Here is a 21,492-nt window from a genome sequence, read left to right as displayed (position 1 = left end):
GAAGAATTTTAGTTGGGTACGTACATGCGACAACAAAAAGGGTTGCCGTTGGAGGCCTCGAAGCTACCCCGCTAAATTTCCATGGGTTTTTCGCGAGCTCGACCTACGCTACGCGAGAGTATACGGCACGAAATGTTACGGTCGGAGTTTAATTCGACGAGTTTTTTTCTCTTTTTTTTTTCACTCTTTCAATTTTCTTTATCTCCTTTTTTTTTTTTTTTCGTTTCAATGACGGAAGTCCCGACGCCGCGGAGGCGACGCACGAGGCACGTGAGAGGGAAAGGATATATGCGGGAAAGACGGGAGGCGACGCCACCCTGGACCGCGCGACGACGACGACGGGACAGTGTTTGGCGATACATTATTTAAATCAGCGCTCCGGCTGTTTGCTGTCTCTGTGTGCCTCGCGTAAATATGCCCGACGTATCTGAATTCCAGATCCCAGATCCGAAATCCCAGACCACACACGGCACCTATGCTGCATCTCCTTTCACTCTCCGTTCTCCGTTCATCTCCGCTCCCCTTACTCGTGTGTCCGCCCGTGGGTGGTGGTGGTGGTGGTACAGGTTACTCGCGCTGTCCTACAAACAGACCTGCTGCTTCATCTCTCTTGACGCGATATATAGTGCGGAAAGACGTGTATTCGTGTCACGTGTACGTTCACCTTATACCCATCAACCACCGCGTGAGCTCGCACGAGCGCTCGATACACTCTTGGCTGATGTTTTTGCTCGTTTTATGCAGCTACGATACCCCGTTCCGGCCCTCCGCGTTTCATTACTTTAGTTCGCTCTCATTTTCTTCGAACTTTATTGTAATTTCCGTCGATTAGATCCGGAGCGCGGATGTCCCTTGACGAGATTTTCCGGCTCTTTGATCGCATCGATTTCAAATTCTATACCTTATCCGCGGGGTTCGGCGTTTATAAATAATTAGATCAACCCTAGGACCCTTTTGTACTGTGGAATATTATCAAGCCCGCAATCCGCAACTCATCAACCAAGTTTCTGATTGAATATCAGATCGGGAGGATGAGAAGGAACGAAAATATGCAATCTTTGAGTTTGAGAGTCCGGGATATACGTCGCATTTATAACGTCATACGGGTTTCGGAAATGTAGCGGTATCCAGAGTTGCGGTGTAACGTGCGCGGCTGAATAGCAATTAGCTTTTATTATGTCTTCATTTTGCGATTGTAAAACTGGAGGCAGAGAAAGCGACCCGTACGATCGTCGGAAACTCATCGCACCGCCGCTACACCGTATCCGACATTGTCATCTTTATTGGTAATCTATGGATCGCGCAACTCCGCTACGAACATGTTTATGCAAAGCGGTTTTACCAAATGGCTCGCTCCGTTGCAGCGGTGATATTGAGATGAGAAGATATCGAGTCCATTAGCCGAATACCGAAACCCGGTGGGCAACGTTGAGGATTCTCTCTCTCTCTCTCTTCGAGATGGAGTCCGCGAAACTTCGACTCGATACGTTTATCCCGCAAAACCATGTCCATACATCCTCGAGGATGTCGCTTAATTTACCTCCGCGATTCACGATACGTGCTCGCGTATCTTTTACGAACATTGTATAAGTGCATCTGATTTGCATGCGATACACACCGCGTTTGTTCACGTTCGGTCGTGTGAAACTTATATTTCTGGCGGAGGAAAAGAAATATTCTTCGACGGCTAGAGGATGAAAAATAACGTGACGCGTCGTGAAGTAGAATCCACAACTGGTTGGATTTAATTTGAATATTCAAAGAAATCTGAGACACTCCTCCGGAGAAATTCGGATAACGATTGGTTGGCGAAATTCTTGTAAGAATCACATTGCAAGGGTAATGAAATTGAATCGAAAGAGAAAACAAAATAATGAAGACGATAAAACAAGGATATAACCAGGCTCCACCGGAGCGTAGATTGATATTTTAATCAATTCTCCCGTACTCTCTTTCTCGCAACCCTTTTCGTCCTCGTCCTCTCGTGGAGCAATTTTGAAATTTCTAACCGGTGAAATACGCCGCCGGGAATACAAATGGCAGACGTTATACCGAAACGGGTCAATTTTTGCGAGATAACGAGAACTTCGTGATATAATAAAGGGTTGGGTAATGCCCTCTGATGTCCCGTTAGGTGTGGAAGGGACTTGGCAGCAATTACTAGCCAAGGAAAACCTTGGATAAGGGAAAGGAGAATGTCAATAAGGTTTTGACGAGGCCGTTAACGTCAGAGTTGCCAGGAGTAACGTGACTATATTCGCCTCCCAAATCCATCGGAGCCTGTTTTCTATATCTCCCGATCTTATTCCCGATCCCTCTCCCCTTATTCCCCCGCTCTTTCTTCTTTTCTTTCTGCACGTATACCAATGCATTCTTGAACCTCGGGCGTGTTAGTCGAAAACTTCCACGCCCATAGAGCTGCAAACGACGAAATTGCCGAAAAAAAGGGTTGCCATGGAATCCTCAGAATTTCAATTAAGCACCACTTCACTTTCTCTCTCTCTCTTATTCTCCGTGGCGCGGCTTCATCCCCCCCGCCCCCCGGTCCTCTCACTTCGGATGGCGAAGGCGAAGGCGAAGACGAAACTCTGCAGGGAATATCTTCGATCCTTTTCCGATATAAGTTATTGATTTTCGGAAAGGCACCAAAAAGGTAGTAGCGGGCGTTCAATGACGCGCGAAATTTAAAACGCCAATCAGCGAAGCGTTCCGAATAAATTTCACCCGACCGTTGCAATAAAACGCAATGGCCCGTCAGTAATAACAATAATAATAGTATCGGTAATAGTGAAACGGAGCCAAAACTGTCAGAAACTCAGCCCAAAATCTACAACCTACAACCTAGAACCCGCTGCCATCATAAAGGGTACGTAACCCTTTGTGTTTCGTGCGCACGATTGGTCCCATCTTTGCCGTCGCGAAGGTTTTCCCTTCGTTCGACGGATTATCCATAGTACGAAAAACTTTGTCCTCCCAGAATTCTTGATTGCAATTGCATAATCGAACGCGATCGGAACAGAGTCGCTTTTCAATAAATTTCAATCAACATCCATTTTAATCCGATACACGTTGAGAAATTGAGCATTGCGACGATGAACAAGGGTTAGTTTGCGTTCGGTATGCAGTGTACGAAATTTGACAAGCGCCCGTCCGTCCGATGGAAAGCAGCTCCGATTCCCCGTCAATGACGACGATATGCCGTTCGTCGTGTCAATAAAAGTATTATCACCTTCGGATTTGTTTGCTCGCTTCGGCGCGGCGGCGGTGAGTCGTATCGCCGCACCCCGAAGTTACCGCGCGCGTTAGTCCGAGTGATCATTAAACGTGTAGATATGACTCGTTCCGACCTTCGTAACCTTGACCGAAAGATAAAGCTCCTCAAGGTCGGCGTCGCCTCAGCGACTCGCTATCGAGTACACACGAGTGTACAACCACAGATATAACGGCGTAACGCGAAAGAAACTCTTATAAAATACCTTTTACTCAAGGGTGTTTGCCTGTGAAAAATTGAAAGACTTGCGACCACCCCTAAATTAACGAGGCACTACAAATAACGCCGCGTAACGAAGTCAATCTTTTTTCTTAAGAAGGTCAGAAGTGCTTGTACTACAGCGAAATTTATTTCCGAAGCAACGAAAGGAAAAAAAATGAACAAATAAAAGAACGTGAGCCACCCCGCACCGCACACACAGCGGTCACAATGGGACACGCGTCTCTCACGGTATCTATTTCAAAATGTGAAGCAACCGAGGGACGAAGCTTGTGTAAACACTACAGCGAAGTTAGACGGATACCTAACCGCCATAATGTAGAGCTTACAGGGTAAAAGATCACCCTCCTCAAGTGTAACGGTTATAAGCAGCGGTGGTATAAAATGGCAGACACGATGGCTGGCTAGCCACTTGTGTTTATTATTTCAAGAACCCTGCGACAGACCTCGATGTATCCAAGCCCGGGTTTTCCATACCCGCTGAAGCAAAAAAACACTCGATGTCCCCTTATTTTTGAATGATTTTTTCTCAAAAGGATATCGTTAACCGGCGTGCCGGTTGACCCCGTGTCGAATTTCGATGGCTGGTTTGCTTGTGCAGCGGCTTCGTGTCGGGACAAGGCTTCAAATTACTACCGAATCGTAAGAAAAGCGAAGAAAAAGCGGAAAGGAGAAAAAAAAAAAAAAAGAAAAAAACCATCACTGATAAAGAAATAAGAAATGGTATTATACCCTAACATAGAAAATATGAGTGGAAGTGTACGCATGTAGGTATGTCCATGTATCGTCGGCGGACTAGACGGCTAGACGTTTATTTTCATGCCGTCTGTAACGACTGTTCTCGCGATCCCCTGAGTCTCGGTCATTCGATGATAAATCATTTTCTAGCCTTGAGCGTTGAATTGGGTTCGGTATAATTAATATACAACACCCTTGTATACAGAGGAAACGTAGCGGCGGCGATGGGGATATTCCTTACGGTACAATCTTGACAAACAAAAAACAAAAAAAAGCCAAAAAAGAAAAGAAAAGAAAAGAGAAGATAAAAGTAAACCAAATTAAAGGTAAAAGAAAATTGTCGTAATTTGCATATCGTTCTTGAAAACAAATTCAAGAGGGGCCTAATCATTGCGAACGATGGGTACACTCTCACCGGCGGTGCAGACTCCGATGATGTTAATGAATGTTAATGACACCGTGCATACATTTGCCTAACTGCCAATAAAAAGTTTAAATGAAAAAAGTAGCAAGTAATTAAACACGGTGATTGGCAGCTCCGAGATACGGGGGGCGGGGGGGAGGCGCGGGTGTACACGCGAAATTTCTTTTAATTAAACATCTTTTCTTAAGGTGCCGGTGGCAGCGGCCCGCAACGTATTCCGCATGCGATATATTTCGTCGCATTCGACTCCTCCGCCTTTTTTTTTCTCGCCGGAAAAGTAATACCGATTCCCCCTTCGCTTGTGGACGTGAGTTGAACGGAGAGGAAGAGAAAAAAAAAAATGATTATCTCCCTTAGACAAAGGTTAGCGTTAAGAATTAAGAAAGATAGTCCCCGTATTATTCTCCATAATTTTATCATCTCTTTCTCTTTAATTAATTTTTTGCCGAGATCTCATTCATCCGTTACCCACCTCGCAACTTTTGAATCCGTCTTTCGCCAGAGGCACCTCACGCGCGCATCTTTCTCCTTTTGCAAAAGACCAAACGATACGATCTACGCTTTTGCAGAAATTTTCTCGTCGCAATTCTATTTTATTTTTCAACGTTCGAACGGAATCTCACGAATGATATTTGTTTATTGATTCTTAGCGTGTATGCGGGCATGAGATATTCATATCGGACTATCCGGGATTGCTCGTTCTATCGTATCATGCTGGGAAGCGAGCGGGAGAATTGTTGCAGATCGATTTGATCGATCAGCTGGACGGATTAAGCGCGTGGTGAGCATCGCGGTGCAAAAAGCACTATACCGCTATACGGTACGCCCCTCTTTATACATACTTTAGTTTCACACGCGGCAAGTCTCACGCACTTATACGCTCTGTGTCCCCATCCCGAGTCTACGTCGCCTCCCCGTAGATACCGCGGAGCTCTCGCGGTAATGTAACCATAAATAACAAAATAGCATTGCCCTTCTTTCTCCCCCTCGGCGTTCATCCCTCTGGCTCTTTTTCGTTTACTTTTTTTTTCTTTTGGTCCTTCTTCTTTTCGTACTCTCCCCTCTCCCTCACCGAGCGATAACCCACCTACCTACCTATGCCCGCGAAGCGTCCTTTACCGCGGTATACGGGGTCCTTCGGTTCGCCCTCGCCTCTTCGACGCGTTCACGACGCGAGCTAATCAAACGATCTGTCAGCGTCACCCCATTCCCCCTCGAAAAACCACCCCGTCCTCGAATGGCCGCAATTTGTCAGATTTCTACAGATTTTCGCGTAGATTTCTTTCGCGGCTACGGACGCCTATACCGCGGCTTCTACCTCCCGCACTCCCCCTCCTCCTCCTCCTCCTTCTCCTCCGTCTTACGTGTCTCATTGTACAAGATGATTCATAATTTAGATAAAGCGCAGCATCGAGGGAGGAATCGTTACTCCGGCAGCGCGGGGTCTCGAATTGATTATCGGGATGAAATCGAATTCCGGAAAAGACGATGAGCGGGTTACGAGATTTTCGGTAAAACTTGCGCCGCCTCTGGTGTCTGACGCGAGCGTCGCTTGGGATACATTCGTTTGGGTTTGTTCAAGTTGAATTAATTTTGATGAAAATTGATATGTTCTGAAAGGACAAGCGGATAAAATCCCGTCACGCTTGTAAGGGTTTTTCAAATACCGCGGAGGCTTCGAGAGATTATGAGCTTTGATCTTGGAGGTATTTGGGCCTCTGTATATGGGGTATTACGTTAATTAAAAGGCTTAGATTCTTGGTATCTCTAATTTTGTGAATCAGAAAGCCGTTGAGTATACGTACACACGTAATACACGCGTACCTATGAAAGCGGAGAATATATACGTATACATGCATCGCATTCGTACGTACGTTCAAACCTTAAATATTCGCCTCTCTATGTATGTGTAGTACACGTGTATTTGTGCAAGCAAGGAATCATTCAAGGTTTGAACGGAGTTTCTATAAGCACCCTCCATGCGTTTTCAAACGCATGTATATTCATCCACTTGTTCGGAAGACTCGAGTATTTCCGCCAGACTTGTACGAGCGAGGAGTTTTCGCGTATCGCGGGTAATTCCTACGACGTTCAAGACCCGCAATAATTTTACTCTCGATGTAGGTACGAATCCACATTTCCGCGAAACCGTCGTACGTTCTATTTATATTCGATAAATGGATTCCGAAGGGTGTAACAACTCGTGGCTCTCGTCGAACCCGATTCGTTAGACTCGCCCCGGAGTACTACAGACGTAACCGTCGTCACCGCGATACACCCTATCGAAAATCGCGGACCGCTACGAACAACCCCTTGATATACGTACGAGGTGAAAAAAATTCGTGCGTACTTTCGAGTTAAAATCAAATAAATCGCGTGGGTGATACGAGGAGGGAGGCACTCGATGGAATGCTTTTTGTGGAAGCGGCGAGCTTTTTATATTCTTTCACTCGCAACCATAATGTCAGCACTTTTCCTCGTTTTACTTTCCTCCCGGATTTCTCTGTATGAATTTATACTTTGAAGAGAAGTTGTCTGACGTCCGGAATTTCTGACTTGACTCGCGACATGTCACCTGTCAATATCTCTCAACTCGTTTTATTTTTATTCCACCCCACGCAAAGACCCACCCCGCGCTCTCGTAGAGAAATATTCATCCGTCAACGGTTCCTTGGCGCATACCGAAAAAAAGAAAAAAGAGAGATCTCCTCGTACCGCGTATGCCGCCGTATTTTTGGCATTTAAAATTTACCACTCGTATTACGTAGATCGAACGAACCTGGCGGGGCGAGGATAGACGGAACTCGACACCCGGTCCTCAAACATTTCGGTACATTTGAAAAAAAAAAGAAGGAAAAGACTTTGGGAGAACAGAAGAAAGTACGACGCAGTAAGAGAACAGAAATAAAACGAAAAAAAACTTCAAACCTCAAACTCCAACTGCAGCTTTCCCTCGCTCGCATCGGCGAAAAAAGCACAAAGACTTCGGGTTGCTGCGCTAAGGCGAGTACCGAATACCTTCGGCCCTCCTTCCCTTTTTCATTCTCTTTCTCCTCTCGTTCGGAGGGGCGTAAAAATAAAACGTCCCCAGCCGAGTGAATAATGGAAATAAATGGTACGAATGAATGGACGGACGGACGGACGGACGGACGCTCGGCGAAAAGATGAACGAACGAAGCAACGGACGATAGGGAGATATTCCTTTTACCTCAAAAGTAACCAGGGGCGTCACTCAGCTGGCGAGCATTAAAACCCGCCATTACCGAAACGTTTACGTAGACGCGGGGCGCGACTCGCGCGTACTTCTCAACTTTCAACACCTTAACCAGGAGCCAGTCATCCGAGTGACGCAAGTTCGCCGCCTCACCCTCGCCGTACGGCTGCACCTTCTCCGCCGTTATAACCCGCTCGCTCTCTCTCTCGCTTGTTGCTTTATTGTTTTATAAATCGTTTGGCGCCCGACTGTCGTACCAGCGACGCTTAAATGGTCCCTTTGTAAACACTTGACGAAAATAATAGTTCCAAGCTACGCGAGGAATAAGAGCACCCTCTCGTCTCTCACTCTTTGCCTTTTCGTAGCACCCGTCTCGCGCCCCAACGATCCCCCTCCTTTTAGACGCACGTAAAATAGATCGTCATATTATTAACCCCTTTGTTGATTCGAAAAGACCTCGGCTGTGCAGAGTTTCCGTTCGCCGAGATTTATCCTTCGGCTTCTAAATCGACGAGAGCGGATGTCGTATATACATATAACTTTGCTCGCACAATCTCGAACAAGGTGACAAGTTGCGGATATCAAAGAATCGCACCGCTCTGAATTCCGAAACTTGAGCGTGGATTAAATTCTCCTTCATTCGTCCCGAATACGGAAGACGAAAGTCCCGAAAGTCGTAACATTTCTAGCGCGTATTCATACTCGATTCGTACGCTATGCAGTGCTCATTACCGACGTTACAGTTAAATGGCCTGATTTGACGAGCGTATCGCGTAATTGGCTCGGAGTATCCGATTCGCGCGTCTCGCACTTGACCGGGTCATTTATTTCCTCGATCAAGAATGCACCGGCGTTATCGCCAAGTCGCGACACCGACGACGAATAAGTATCGCGAAACGATCGAGTGCGTTAATTTTTACTCGCGCGTTCGAACGAACGTAAGAATCGCGACGCGGGCTCCCTAATCAAATTTCGACCGCAGTCTAATTATTATCATAAGGTGAGGAGCAGTCGTTTAGGATGAATTAACGAAGTTGAGGCAGAGGAAGCCCCGCAGCTTAACACAGCGTCAATTATAGGCATCTAAATAGGAACATACCTAACGTTACCCAAGGCCAGTGAGCGAGGAGTAAGGAAGGCGGCGGCGGCGGCGGCAGCTAGCGAGAGACGAAGAGTCCCACCTGCCCAGCGTATAATTAAAACGGGAAAACATTGCCGTCGGCTGTTAGCGCTTGTTGGATAATGAAAGGTGGGTGGATAGAATTTGCACCATAGTGTAATTAGAATGAAAGCTCGTGTATACCGGCGGCGTGAATTCCATGTCAGCGGTGGTCCAAGTGTAAACGGATCCTACGTGGTTCGTTTTGCTTTGTGTACTTTGCAGATGATTTTCTACCTGTGTTCCGAATGTTTAACAAACCTCGTGCAAAAGCGTAAACCCGGTGCACTTTTATCGCCGTCGAGTTACTAGGTGATTCTCCCGTTCGACTCTTCGCGAAATTTTAGGCGCAGGCGAACCACCTCGTACGTACGTCGCATCGCCTCGCTTCAAGAGACTTCGGAGTTTTCGTTTAACGGAAAATTAATGCAAAACTCATTCGCACTCATAATTTCGTTATCTCGACCAGTTTCTCACGAAGATGAAACGATCGTTGTAACTCCGGGTGGAATTCGTGGCGTCCGACGGCGTTGATAGTGCACGGTGCTCTCTGCTCTCGAGAGTCGCGTGAGAAACGAAACACCGAAGTTACTTCTGATAAGACGGAAGGTGAAAAAAGGATGAAAAAATTTGACACCTCGTGAGTTTGAATCTTAAGAACAACTCGGTTTTACAAGTACCCCACGGCGAAGACGACCGACTTAACAAACTCCCCGCCACAATTGTTGCTCTTTCTTCGCTGGGTGTTTGCCCACGTTTCAAAGTGCTACCAAGAAGTTTTTATTCGGTGTAAGAATATTTGTCGACGACGAATAAAGCGCCACAGTGAAAGGATGTCAAGCTTGGTCACGAAGGCATACCGGCTATTCATATACGTGCGTATGGTATGTCTATTATAAATACACGCGCACTTCGATACACACGGACGAGCGAACGAAAGGGTTGTTTGGTTAGGCTGTGACCGAAATATCCGGTAAAAGCCTGCAGCACATACGCCGACGTGTATGTAACACAGAAGTGCCACACGTACGGACGAATACAGTACGTAGTATTCGTGTGTGTACGTGGCTAACGACGCGGGGCGTCTACATATATTATAAGATAGAAGGACACTGTACCCTTAGATTGGATTTGCTCTCATCACCGGAAGGTCCGTACGAACTATCCACCTTTGAACTCTCTTGGCGTAAGGTAAATATTTTTCTTATTACTATGCGAAGTGCTCGATACTTTGCTGCGAGAGTACTCGATGGGCGTCGAGCGGCTCGTGACCGTCGTGCTTTTGGAATATTTGGAGTTCGTTAATCCACGAACAGACGGGCCACAGTGTGAGTGGAACGTTGCGTGATCTTGTTGGATCATAAATTGAATTTATGAACACGTATGATCGTTTTATCGCGGAAGGGATGTACACGTGCATATGTCTACCGTGCGATAGCGGGCATATCGGAAAAAGTATACTTCCCAGAAGATCGAAACGCGTTATACGAATCTCGCGGTTGTTTTATTCGTCGCGGGTCATTGGGGTCAATTAATTTTCATGAAATAATGCACACGTTCATCGTGCCTCCGTTTCTCGGTACCGGCCGCTCTTCGGATGAATTAGCTCCGACCCACCCCCCCCGTGCCAAGATTATCTGCGGGGACAACGCGAGGCGGAGCGAAATCGATTTCGAGCGGGTGAAAAAGTTTATCATCGATTTTATCGACGCACTTGGGCGCGATTTGATTGGCGTTTTAATTTGGTCTTATACGTATATCGGGTGCCCGTGAAGGCGGGTCCAGGGTACGTTGGCCGCAGGTTTCGGGTTCACGTAGGTAACATATTGTACAGGTAGGTTAAAACCGTAACGTAACGTAACGTGTTGCGTTGGGCCACGGTGTGTAACGTAACTTTGCATAATGCGACGTAGCCTGACGTAATTCGAAGTAATGCGGCGCAACGTAACACGAAACAGGCAAACGAGGCTTTATATCAAACGCATAACAACGCCATTATCACGCTCAATTGCCATAAGCTGTAGATTGCGGATTATCTGCGGACCATCTATTCAGAATTCGCTAAATTCGCCCGTTCGCTTATTCTCGGTGCGCAATACATGTTAATATAATATTGATACCCAATGAATACATATTAATGCTAATTGAAATTAGCGTTCAATCGCGTCTGCAGCTCCACTTCCGAGCCCCGTGATCGACGCAATATCCGTATCGCGATATCTGCATTTATTTCGCCCCGTCCGCAAATACACCAGTCCTTTTCCCTTTCCGTCCCTCGTCACGTGACCTTGACGGGTGTGTTACGTACCGACGACCCGCTAAAGGAAGTGGAAGTTCGGCGGCGAACCTGTCGCTGTTGAATCGCGTCTGGTTTTTTTTTATTTTTCCCCACCAACGTTGGGGTAGGTCGTTTGTTTGGTTTCCGCGAAGAAGGCATCCCGGGGTGAGAAGTGGAGTTTTTAACGCATTACCGTAACCAAGACTCGTACAAATACCCGGTAGAGTAAGTACTCTCCCCGTAAGAATGCAACTTTTAACTTCTGACCTCCAGCTCTTCCGAGTGAGCCAAGATCTTGAATGGGAAAAGGCAGATGTTTCCCGTCCCCTCGAATAAGAGCGTACGTTCGCCCGCTCTTTTCGTGCTCGATGCCCTCCGAAGTGACACTCGGTGATTTATTCTTACAACTGCGTTACACGTGTCTACGCGACTTACTCTCAAATTACGCGTGAATAGTCGCTGCTCAATTGTGCCTAAGATTCAACATTTTTCATCAAAGTTTTCAACCACTTTTGAAAATGATTTATCCGGTTCGAATTGTTCGAATATCAACGTACAGGTGGATTCGAATGCGCAACACTCATTCGCTCAATTTTATGATCTATGGGTGCACATTATTAATACGAACGAGATTTAATTTTGTGAGACAGAGAGGCTCGCGTAAGATGACGGTGTATAATACGAGCCCAGATGAGGCGTTAGAGAAGAATTTACGGCTATATCCAAGAAATACTCTGGGGCCCGGCGCGACCGCAAGGAGCTCATCTCTCAGAGTCGTATTTACAAATAACCGTAGAATTAATTGCATTCTTCTCAGAATATCTGCGCTTGACTGTTTTTAATCGTCAATTTTTTACATCTCCGTCTTCTTTCTTGTCAACTTGGTTATTTTTTTTTTAACTTTTATTTTTCCGGTTTTCTGTCGCTGCAGAGGTGGCCGTTGAGGAGATTTGTAGAACTGAAAACTACCGAGTATATTAATAGCTGGTGGGTCCCTAAAAATGTGAAACTCGACGCTGCTATGCGTATATTGATGTACCTCGGCGTATCGACTTTATAAATATAACCGGCACTGCACGCGAGCACAGTTATCGCCAAATGTTCGCTTTTCGAGGGACAAAAAATGAGATATCTTTTAATTAACTTTACAAGAAAGGAACCTAAAAAAATAAAAAAAGTGGAAATCAGTTATGAAGTCCAGAGTCCTGATTTTCCTATGCAAATGATATATTTTACCTCAGGCTCGGAATCCGGGGGGTGTAAAGCTCTCGAGCGACTGAAACTGTAGATGGAGGACTGACCGAAGAACGAAGGGACCAAATGAAATTTTATCACGTTGAAAATGTAATTGATTTCGCCGTGTTCGACATAAAGATTTCGTTACTTTTTCTTCTTATTGTTTACTTTGATGAATCTACGTTTGATCCGGAGGTTAAAAAATATTCGATCACGTCATTCTGGCTCAATACCCACCGAGTTTCATTGAAATTGTCAAAAAGGAATTCGAATGCGAGAAGTGGATTCGGCTCGCAGAGTAGTCGATATTGCATTCAATATAAAGTTTGGGTAATAGAATTAACTTCAAATGAATTACTCGCGGAGGTTGAATAGATCCAGCGAATTATACTTGAGGGTTCGAATCGAGGACCGGATGGTGTAAGTTAATTTACAGAGAGAGTCGAAATAAAAATAATATATATATATACATATTTAAAGATATATTGTATGAAAAAAGGGAAAAACGAATGGAAAAAAAAATTTCTAAAAGTTTGTCGAGTAAGGAGAATAATTCGCGAGGTAAATATGCGAACTTTTTGCGAGCCATTGAAATATTAATTAATATGAGAAAAAAAAATTTATACGAAAGTTGGAATAATTTTGTTGGCGCAAGTTTAGTGTTCTTTCGAACTTTGACAATGAGCGTTGATAATTAAAACCTTTTTCGAATAATTATTATTGACGTATAATAATTCATCTCATCAATTGCCGACGAATCTCGTCAAGAGAAAAAAGAGGAACCTTCGCAGGTTGTACATGTGTACACGAGGGTGATTCTTTTTTGGATATTTTCAATTCAATTTCATGCACAGTATAAGAATAATTTTACCGCGTATCGGAAAGGGGGACCGTTGTACGTACAGCTACAGGTGAAAAGTTTTAATTAAATATTTTTAGATTCAATTATCAGTGATCAGGTCTTAATTTCCGAATTTTTACATCGTCTCGGATGATCTAAATTTTTCTTTCTTTACCTTCAATCGAAATCTCGGAATCTCAACGGCACACTGTAATGTTCGGTCAACTCCGGCGGTCGGAAGACAAGTAGTCTTGTCTCGATACGAGAAAGTCAGAGTCCATCGATCCCAGCTGTGATTATCTCAAGATAATGGTTCACTCTCTATTCAATTTCCAGCGTCCGCGGCGGGTTTCTGGAATGAATAAAACATTATGTTAATCGATTTTTCATGATTGATAAATTTTCGTGAGATAAAAAATTATGGCGAACGTAAAATACAACGTGCCGGCATTTGTGGACTTTCCGATGCGTAATAACGTAACTTATCCCGAACCGACACGTATGGCAGCTCGTCTATTTTTTACACGCCTTCAGAGAACCGGCGCGGCGTTCCCCTGCGAAGCTGGTGCAGCGAAGAGACAAGTAAAAAAATACGAACGAGGAAACAGACGAGCCGAAGACCTCTTCGAACGGAGGTCGTGTTTGTTTAACGTATTTCCTTACTGTTTTGACAAACAGGCACACGTCAAACTAAAGGGGGATAAATTTCTGTCGGAATTACTTGATAAACAGTTGAGTCAACTAGACGATGCCGTATAATAAAAAATTCCCCGTACACGATATACCTCCGTATTATTATACCCGTACAACATTACACTCCGACGATGCCTTGAAGCGGGTTACGAAAGCACGTAATACCGCGTCTGCCGGAAGCGCCGCCAATTCTCCTAATTGATCGTCGACTCGAGACCCGATATTTACGAAGCACGCGCGCCTAGCCCACGGCTCGCCGGTTAGCTGCTGCTCAAAAATTAACTGCATTCTCTTCTCGGTATTTCGTGTTAAGAGATGAGGCGAAATAAATCTAAATAATATGCAACGGAGAACGGAACGGCCTTCTATGCGAACGAGATTTCGTTCAGAGTTCTTCTTGTTTTCTATTAATAAATCCGTGCGGCAGGTTTATCCTCGGCGGAATCTACGGGTGATAGAAAAAACAAATCAAGATGGACGAGGTGGCTAGCCGATATGTGTCTGATAAAATATTGATGACCTCGCGAAGGCCGTTGTCGGTTCCAGCGGGATTCCAGCTCGAGTTCGCTCTGTGCGTGCACCGGTATTCGCCAAGGTTCGATCGAAATCTGATTTTTGCTCGCCGGATTTCATTTGGAACTAATAATCAGGATATCCGGCTCCGGGGGACGGAGAAAAATTGAATAAAAATTATACGGGAAGAATGGGGGAAAAAAGAAGAGAAACATCGGACAGCCACGTCGCGGCAAAACTAGTAAACGTATAGGTATATGTAGATAAGGGTAAAATCGTAGCCATAAATCTCGAGTGGCGGTGTAGTGATACGTTCATTTTTTTATCGCATGGAAATATTCGGTGAATTACGTCGGACCTTCTGGGTCGTATTTACGTCCGGGTCCGTTCATATCTCAGAAATAACGCATTACGTGAGATATTTTTTGACTTTTATGAAAAGCGGAGTCGGGCATTCGGGAACGGCGTTCGTATTTTTCATTTTATTTTTCACTCTTTTTTCCCGATTCATTCTCCTTTTTTCACTGACCCCGTGGCGCTCCGCGGTATCAGGGCCTGACGCGAGTTTTCGGATCTCGAAGTTTCCGCGCCGTCGTAGAGGATAATTGCGAGGACGAGGATATGATCTTTTTCAATCTTACGGGGGGGTATACTTGCAAGCCGCGCGCGGACAAATCGAAGATAAACGTGTTTCCCGCTATTTTTCTCCGGTTTCCGAGACTCGTGTGTCAGGTGGGTGGATTTATAGACGCCCCACCGATGCCTCGGAAGTGTTTCCGACGAAAATGCCGAAGACTCCGGCGCAACGAAGCCACTATATCAACTCCATTTGTCCTAAACGACAAATAAAGAACTTTACTCGGAACGAATATAGCGGCGTTTGAAAGTTCCCGAAATCCGAACTAAGCTTCGATAATATTATTAACAAAAAGATGAATTCATCAGGGTCGCGGATATACGATCCAGACTACTAATAGCGACGTTTCTGATAAATTGAAACGCGACGTGGGATGAGGGAACACGGCGGGACATCAAAAATAAGAATAAAATCCCTCCGCCGTCGCCCTTATAAATTAAATTCGATGAAGACCGAATATATACGCGAGCGTCAGCGGCTATAGCTTAACGCCAAACCGTGTAGACCAAAGGCTAGATTTTATTTGCATATTATTTTTCTTCGATTTTTTTTTCTTTTTTTCACTCAACTCGACGATAATAAGAATGACTTTTAATTAGAGGATTGATCCTGATGTAGTTTAATTAACGATCGAGTTAATACTAATTAAAAAATAGTGAAATTGAATACGATGCTCGCTATATTTTCCCAGCACTTGAACTCGAAATAGTTGGCACGGTTCACTCCCGTTCGTTTTATCGCTGCAGTTAAAAAGGTCGGCTGCGCAGGGCTGCCGCCGGTGCAATCTGCGAATATTATTCCTGGGCGGATTCGGGGCGTTCGCGACGCGTGTACGAGATTTTGTAAAAATCTCACCCGCTCCTTGCCCTCTTTGCGTAGACAGTATAGCATACGGTTAATTTTCTTCCCTTTACCGTTAGCCGTTTTCCATCCTTCGTGCTCTACCAGCTCGTTATTCTTCATCGTTTCCCTCGGAAAACTTGTCCAATAGGGAAACCGGCTCCGCGCGATGCGGATCGTACAAACTTCCCGACCAAGTTTATACCATAATTACCGTGTTATACAATTAAAATCTCAATTCTTATAGAAAAAAACAAAAAAAAAAAACTGCTCCGTCGAGAATGCACAATTGAAAAGCAGGAATTTCCTCTCCCTCGTAAACTTAGAGTCGAAGAAGAAGAAAAAAGAAGAAGAAAAAAGCGACAGAGTTCGTTCAATGCGATGTACATTTTTTCCCTCTCCCTCTGCTGTACACGCTCGAAGATTTCCGTCGCAGAACTACTTGAAAAAATATTTTTCCAAATTGCATCTCCACCGCAAGATTAACGCTCCGGATAAAATGCGGGGATAGCTCTTCGGTAAGGGCCCCAAAGGGCGACGTTGTAACTAAGCCATATTAAATTGGTGCACTAAAACAGTGACCACAAACAGCGTGCCTATTCCGAGGAGTGCGGGATTTAAAGCGATAAGTGAACCTGTGCGCAGCATCCCTTGTCTCCGTGGAGCATTAAACGCGAGTGAGGTATACGGAGGTGTGTGTGTGTGCGTTATAGGTGGGTTACTAAGTCCGCTGGGCGTAGGAACCTCTGGAAGCATTTCGACGATCGAGGGGCCCGAAGGGCGTTCAAAGGGCCTCGAGGGGGCAACAGGACTCGGTATGGAACGTGCGGTGTGGCGGCGGTGACCCGAGGTAGTTCGGGCCCCGGTTTCGACCCGCTAAGTTTCCTAATCTGCTCGTAAGTCAGAAGGGTTCCGGGCGCAAACGAGCGGGGCGTTTCCCAGGATTTGCCGGCACTCTTACCTCCCCTCTGGAGTCCAATTTTACCTCTTCGGGTACGAGCTCATATCGCGTCGCGTCGGGACGAGTGTCTTTGACGTGAGCTACGGCCGCGTAAAAACGAACGATTTGCATCGACGCTCATTTTTTCAGCGCGGCATCGATCGGACGGAGAACGAGGTGTTCCGAAAAGGGTAAACGAATAATTCTAGGGCGATCCAGTTATTACATCCTGAAAAAGGATGTGGATGCGGATGTTACTCAGCCAGGGAACATCCGAAGGCCGATCGTTCTTTTCAAACGCCGCGGCGTTCGACGCTCTTTTTCCTCTGATCCGCGTTTCATTTTATCTTTGCGGACGAGATTAATTTTTCATTATGAATTCTTCTCCTCTCCGCGTTCGCGGTCCCCGATGTTTGGAAGACCGACTCGGTGAAAAATATAATATTCTTGATACGCCCACGCTCGACAACGGTTATTGGCCGAAGCCCTCGTAAATTTGCATTTACGGTTTGTCAGGAAATCTATTGGGCTGTTATACGGCCGATCGTATATCTCACGTGTCAACTGCTCCTGTGAGCCTCCTAAGGCTCGCGGCGTCCACCGAAATACTTATTTATTTTCGTTGATATATTTTTCTCAGATTCTCAGATTCAACAGCGGAATCGTTTCTCTCACGAACCGCCGCTCGTCGCTCCATAGATTATCTTATTCTCCAATTTCTAATCCCGTTTACTCATTTTTCGTAATCACGCGCTCCGCTCGCACCGCGGCGAGGACGATCTCGACACATAATTTCAGCGGCCGATGATCATTACGGCAAATAATGCTCTTCCGTGGGATTTCGCGTTATTGTTGTACACTGTGCGTGCGTATACGTGGTATGAATTTATATTTTATACAGAGTCCAAAAGTTTTAACCAGAGTAACGCCTGAATGGAATATAATGTAAACGTGTACATAGGTGTATGTGGGAGAGAATAAAGAAAAATAGAAAAATACAAAGCGAAGGAAGCCGGAAGGTAATTCGAATAACGATAATACATAAATTTAACTGTTCTCGCTGGAAAAGTTTCTCCGTATAACGATATTGTCTGAAATCTGCATCGCGAAAGGCAACGTATTTCACACCGGGCATTGTAAGCGTCGCGATGTTAACGCGAGTGCGAGTAACTTGCTTTTGAATAAGAGAATGGAAAAAGAAGAAAAAAAAAGAAACCAACAAAATTAAATAAATGAAGTACAAAAAAGAAGGACGAAGAATTTTCTCCGCGGGGTCTTTTGTTTCCCGTTGATGATACGAACCTTTAATTCGTCATCAATGTGATTAGCGACCCGGTTCTATCGTCTGCCAGTAAACCTCCCCATCGCTTTGTGTTCTCTGGATGCAGTTTAATCCGGTTCGCTAACTGGCCGGCTGGCTACCTCTCTCGCAAATTACCTCCAATTTACTACTAAAGTTGCACCACACGCTCGCTACCGCTACATTGCAGTTTCCTCTTCGTCCTCCCTTTTCGTCTCGGCGGTGGCCACCCCATCGATCTATTTTCACGGTGCGCGCGGATAGTGAAAACTACCTCGAAAGTTACCTTCCTTTCACCTACCATCGTTATACCTTTCGTAGAACCTACGTTACGTACCGCTATGGATACGATCGGTTACTCCGCGAATAGCGGACGTTTTCCCACCCAATTTTTACGCCCCCAACGTCGACAGGGGACGAAGACGATGAGGAAGATGAGGTCTGATTCGGAAACGTTATTCGGAGTTGGTCGGTCGCTCTCCGAATATTTTTGTTTCGCGGTATTCGAACGAATATAGATGCAGGTGAACGGCAGCTGCAGCGGTGACACTTATCCGCTCCGTGAAGTTCTTGTATGCAAATGTTTGAGAGGTAATCTGTGGAAGTTTTCCTATCCGAAGTAGAGTGCAGTGTAGGTATTTCTCGAGCTTATGTAAAGTCGAGCGTTTATTAATAATGTATTAAGTAATTATGAATAAGGAAAAAGTCAAGAAATCGTGGACGCGCGGTGCGGATCGGTGCGGCACCGCGTTAAGGTATGAAACTGAAAAGTTTGATAATAAAAAGAGCTTAGTATTTTCGGAACTCGCCAAATCCCTTCGTATGAAACGACTTTACTTTCGCCGAATTAAATAAATGGTCCCCCGCTTTTCTCTTGTAACGGGGGGCCAAACAGACGCCGCGGACTTCGTTCCCTCTTCCTCCCTCGTTTCTCATTTTCTCCCGACCTTATAGCTCTTTTTCTAATTCCTTCTCTACTTTCGGCTCGTTCTCCTGCGCCGCGCAAAGGGACACGAGAAAGTAGAACACTAACTTTTTATCGTCGAGCCAGGAACTGTGTACCAAGTGTCTCCAATGGTTTCGATTTTCATTTTCATTCTCAATTTGAATTTGAATCTAAATCGGAAACGGGCCAAAGATAGCTACCCTTCGGCACACGCCCGCATGACTCGATATTTTTGCCTTCCTTCCTCTGAATATTTCCTCACACCGAATCGAGGTTGTTTTCGCACCCCCCACGCAAATTAGATAACATCATCTTCTCACACTTTTTCCTCGTGTATATAGTTCGAAAAAAATTGTACAATTACTGCATTGAAAGTGCGAATCATACCGTACATCCGAAACGAGGGATGATGAGCCGGTACCTAATTTTCCTTTTTTTTTCTCTCAGTCATGAGAATGAACAAAGAAGAATGAATTCAGAGACGAAGGTGCTGTAGCCGAGGGGAGAGTAACGGGGTACAGGTGGCACGGGGGCCATCGAAATGAAGATGCCGAATGAGGCTCCATTGAAAGTAATGATGGGAGAAAAAAAAAAAAAAAAAAGAGAATTGAAAAGAAGAATCGTAAAAATGAGAGTACTGAAGGAATACCAGTGCGGTGTTGACTTTGAGGGTCGACAACGTACGTACAGTGGATATATTTTCACAATATCAGTGCGATATCCGTGAAATCGTATTTTCCTGTAATCTCGAGAACCCGGATAAAAATAATCTCCAATTTCCGGAAACAGTTGGGCTTACTGGTAGCACACGAACCCCGTTCTCTCTCCCTCCCTTAACTCCGTACCGGCGTCCTAGCTCTCAATTTGTATAATGGGCCGCAGGTTGACTTTTTAGCTTTTTTCGATATCACTGCCTTACGGGTACGATTCAATTTACGAAACCCATTCGCGTAATTGCGTAATTGCCAGCTAGCGGTTACCATGTATTTCTAAAGCCCATATGCGGCGTCATTCTACGTGTACTCTTACTGACCATACAATATCCCAAGAATTTTCAATATCTGTTTTTGATCCATGGTTACCTCGAAAAAAGAGCTCCCGGTTTCCGGATTTGGAATTTGCGGAAAATTTCTCAGTCCTTTTCTCACGAGTACCTATGTCCGAAATATTTTAAATTCGTCTCATCTAATTTCTAAGATGACCTGAAATATATTTGTGATCTTAGCTAGGGGAGGATTTCGAAAATCGTGCGACGCTCACGAGTACCGATCGGTCGCGGCGTTACGATCATCGGCATCGTTGGCAAATGAGAAACATTAAAAAGCTAGACAGCTGTCAACGAGATGAAAATTTATAGCTATACTCGAATCGTGAATACGTTTTAAAGCGCCGTTGTTCAGTGGCGGTGACAAAGTGGCGAGAACATGATGGATGCAGCAACTGGCGAACTGGAGTTCAACCGGTTCGCCGTGGTCGCGAGACGGGAACAAGAACGATCGATAAAGAAAAAAAAAAACAGTAGGAACAAAGAACGAGGAAAATAATAAGAAATTTAAAAAAAACTGGCAGTTTTTCATCTCTACAAAGATTCCGATCCGTTGAATTTTTATGAGCGGGTAATACGGATTTCTTGCGTACTGACAATACAATGACTCCACGGTTGACAATTTATACATCGATGCCGGCCGGCCCGTCGATGTCAGTTGCGTAATGAACAGGGGGCTGCTTTACACGTGGCGTTTAATGCGACTTTAGTCAGTAACAATGGTCGTTAGTTGGTCGCGATATTATCTAGCGTCTCCGACGTGGCGGGAAACTTCTCTAGTTTACGGGGTTAATTGTATCATTGCAGTTGTTGGCCCAGAGAAACGACCGACTCGAATGTATATCCGTGTACGGGATCGGGGTAACGGATTTGCGCTACGTTCGCAAATGGAAATGAAAATTCACCGTTGAAACGCGAGAATTTTCATCCGGACTTCGGTCACCCGAAATACCGTGCATCCAGTGTACAAATTAAACCGAAAATGATACCATTCTACGCGCCACGAAGCAACCAGCGATATCGTCGATTTTTCGATTTCATCAATACAGTGTTATAATCATGGGAAATTCTGAGTGAGCAACATTTTCGCATGAAACGTGCAGGTTTAATTATATCAAAATAATATGTATGACACAGGTGCTCAATAGATCGATGTTGTACGTACGATCGAACCGAACGAGAGAATCTGTTGATGAAA

The 21,492-nt window shown here is 45.1% G+C and overlaps 1 protein-coding gene across 5 annotated transcripts in view; it reads left to right on the top strand.

Annotated features, from left to right (window-relative positions):
* Nucleotides 1–21,492, top strand: part of LOC105684152 (teneurin-m) — a 374,554-nt gene that overhangs the window by 31,007 nt on the left and 322,055 nt on the right. The window lies entirely within an intron of this gene.

This window comes from Athalia rosae, chromosome 5 (assembly GCF_917208135.1).
Source record: "Athalia rosae chromosome 5, iyAthRosa1.1, whole genome shotgun sequence".
NCBI lineage: Eukaryota > Metazoa > Arthropoda > Insecta > Hymenoptera > Athaliidae > Athalia > Athalia rosae.
The sequence above is the reverse complement of the archived record's forward strand: the minus strand, read 5'-3'. Positions and strand labels throughout refer to the sequence as shown.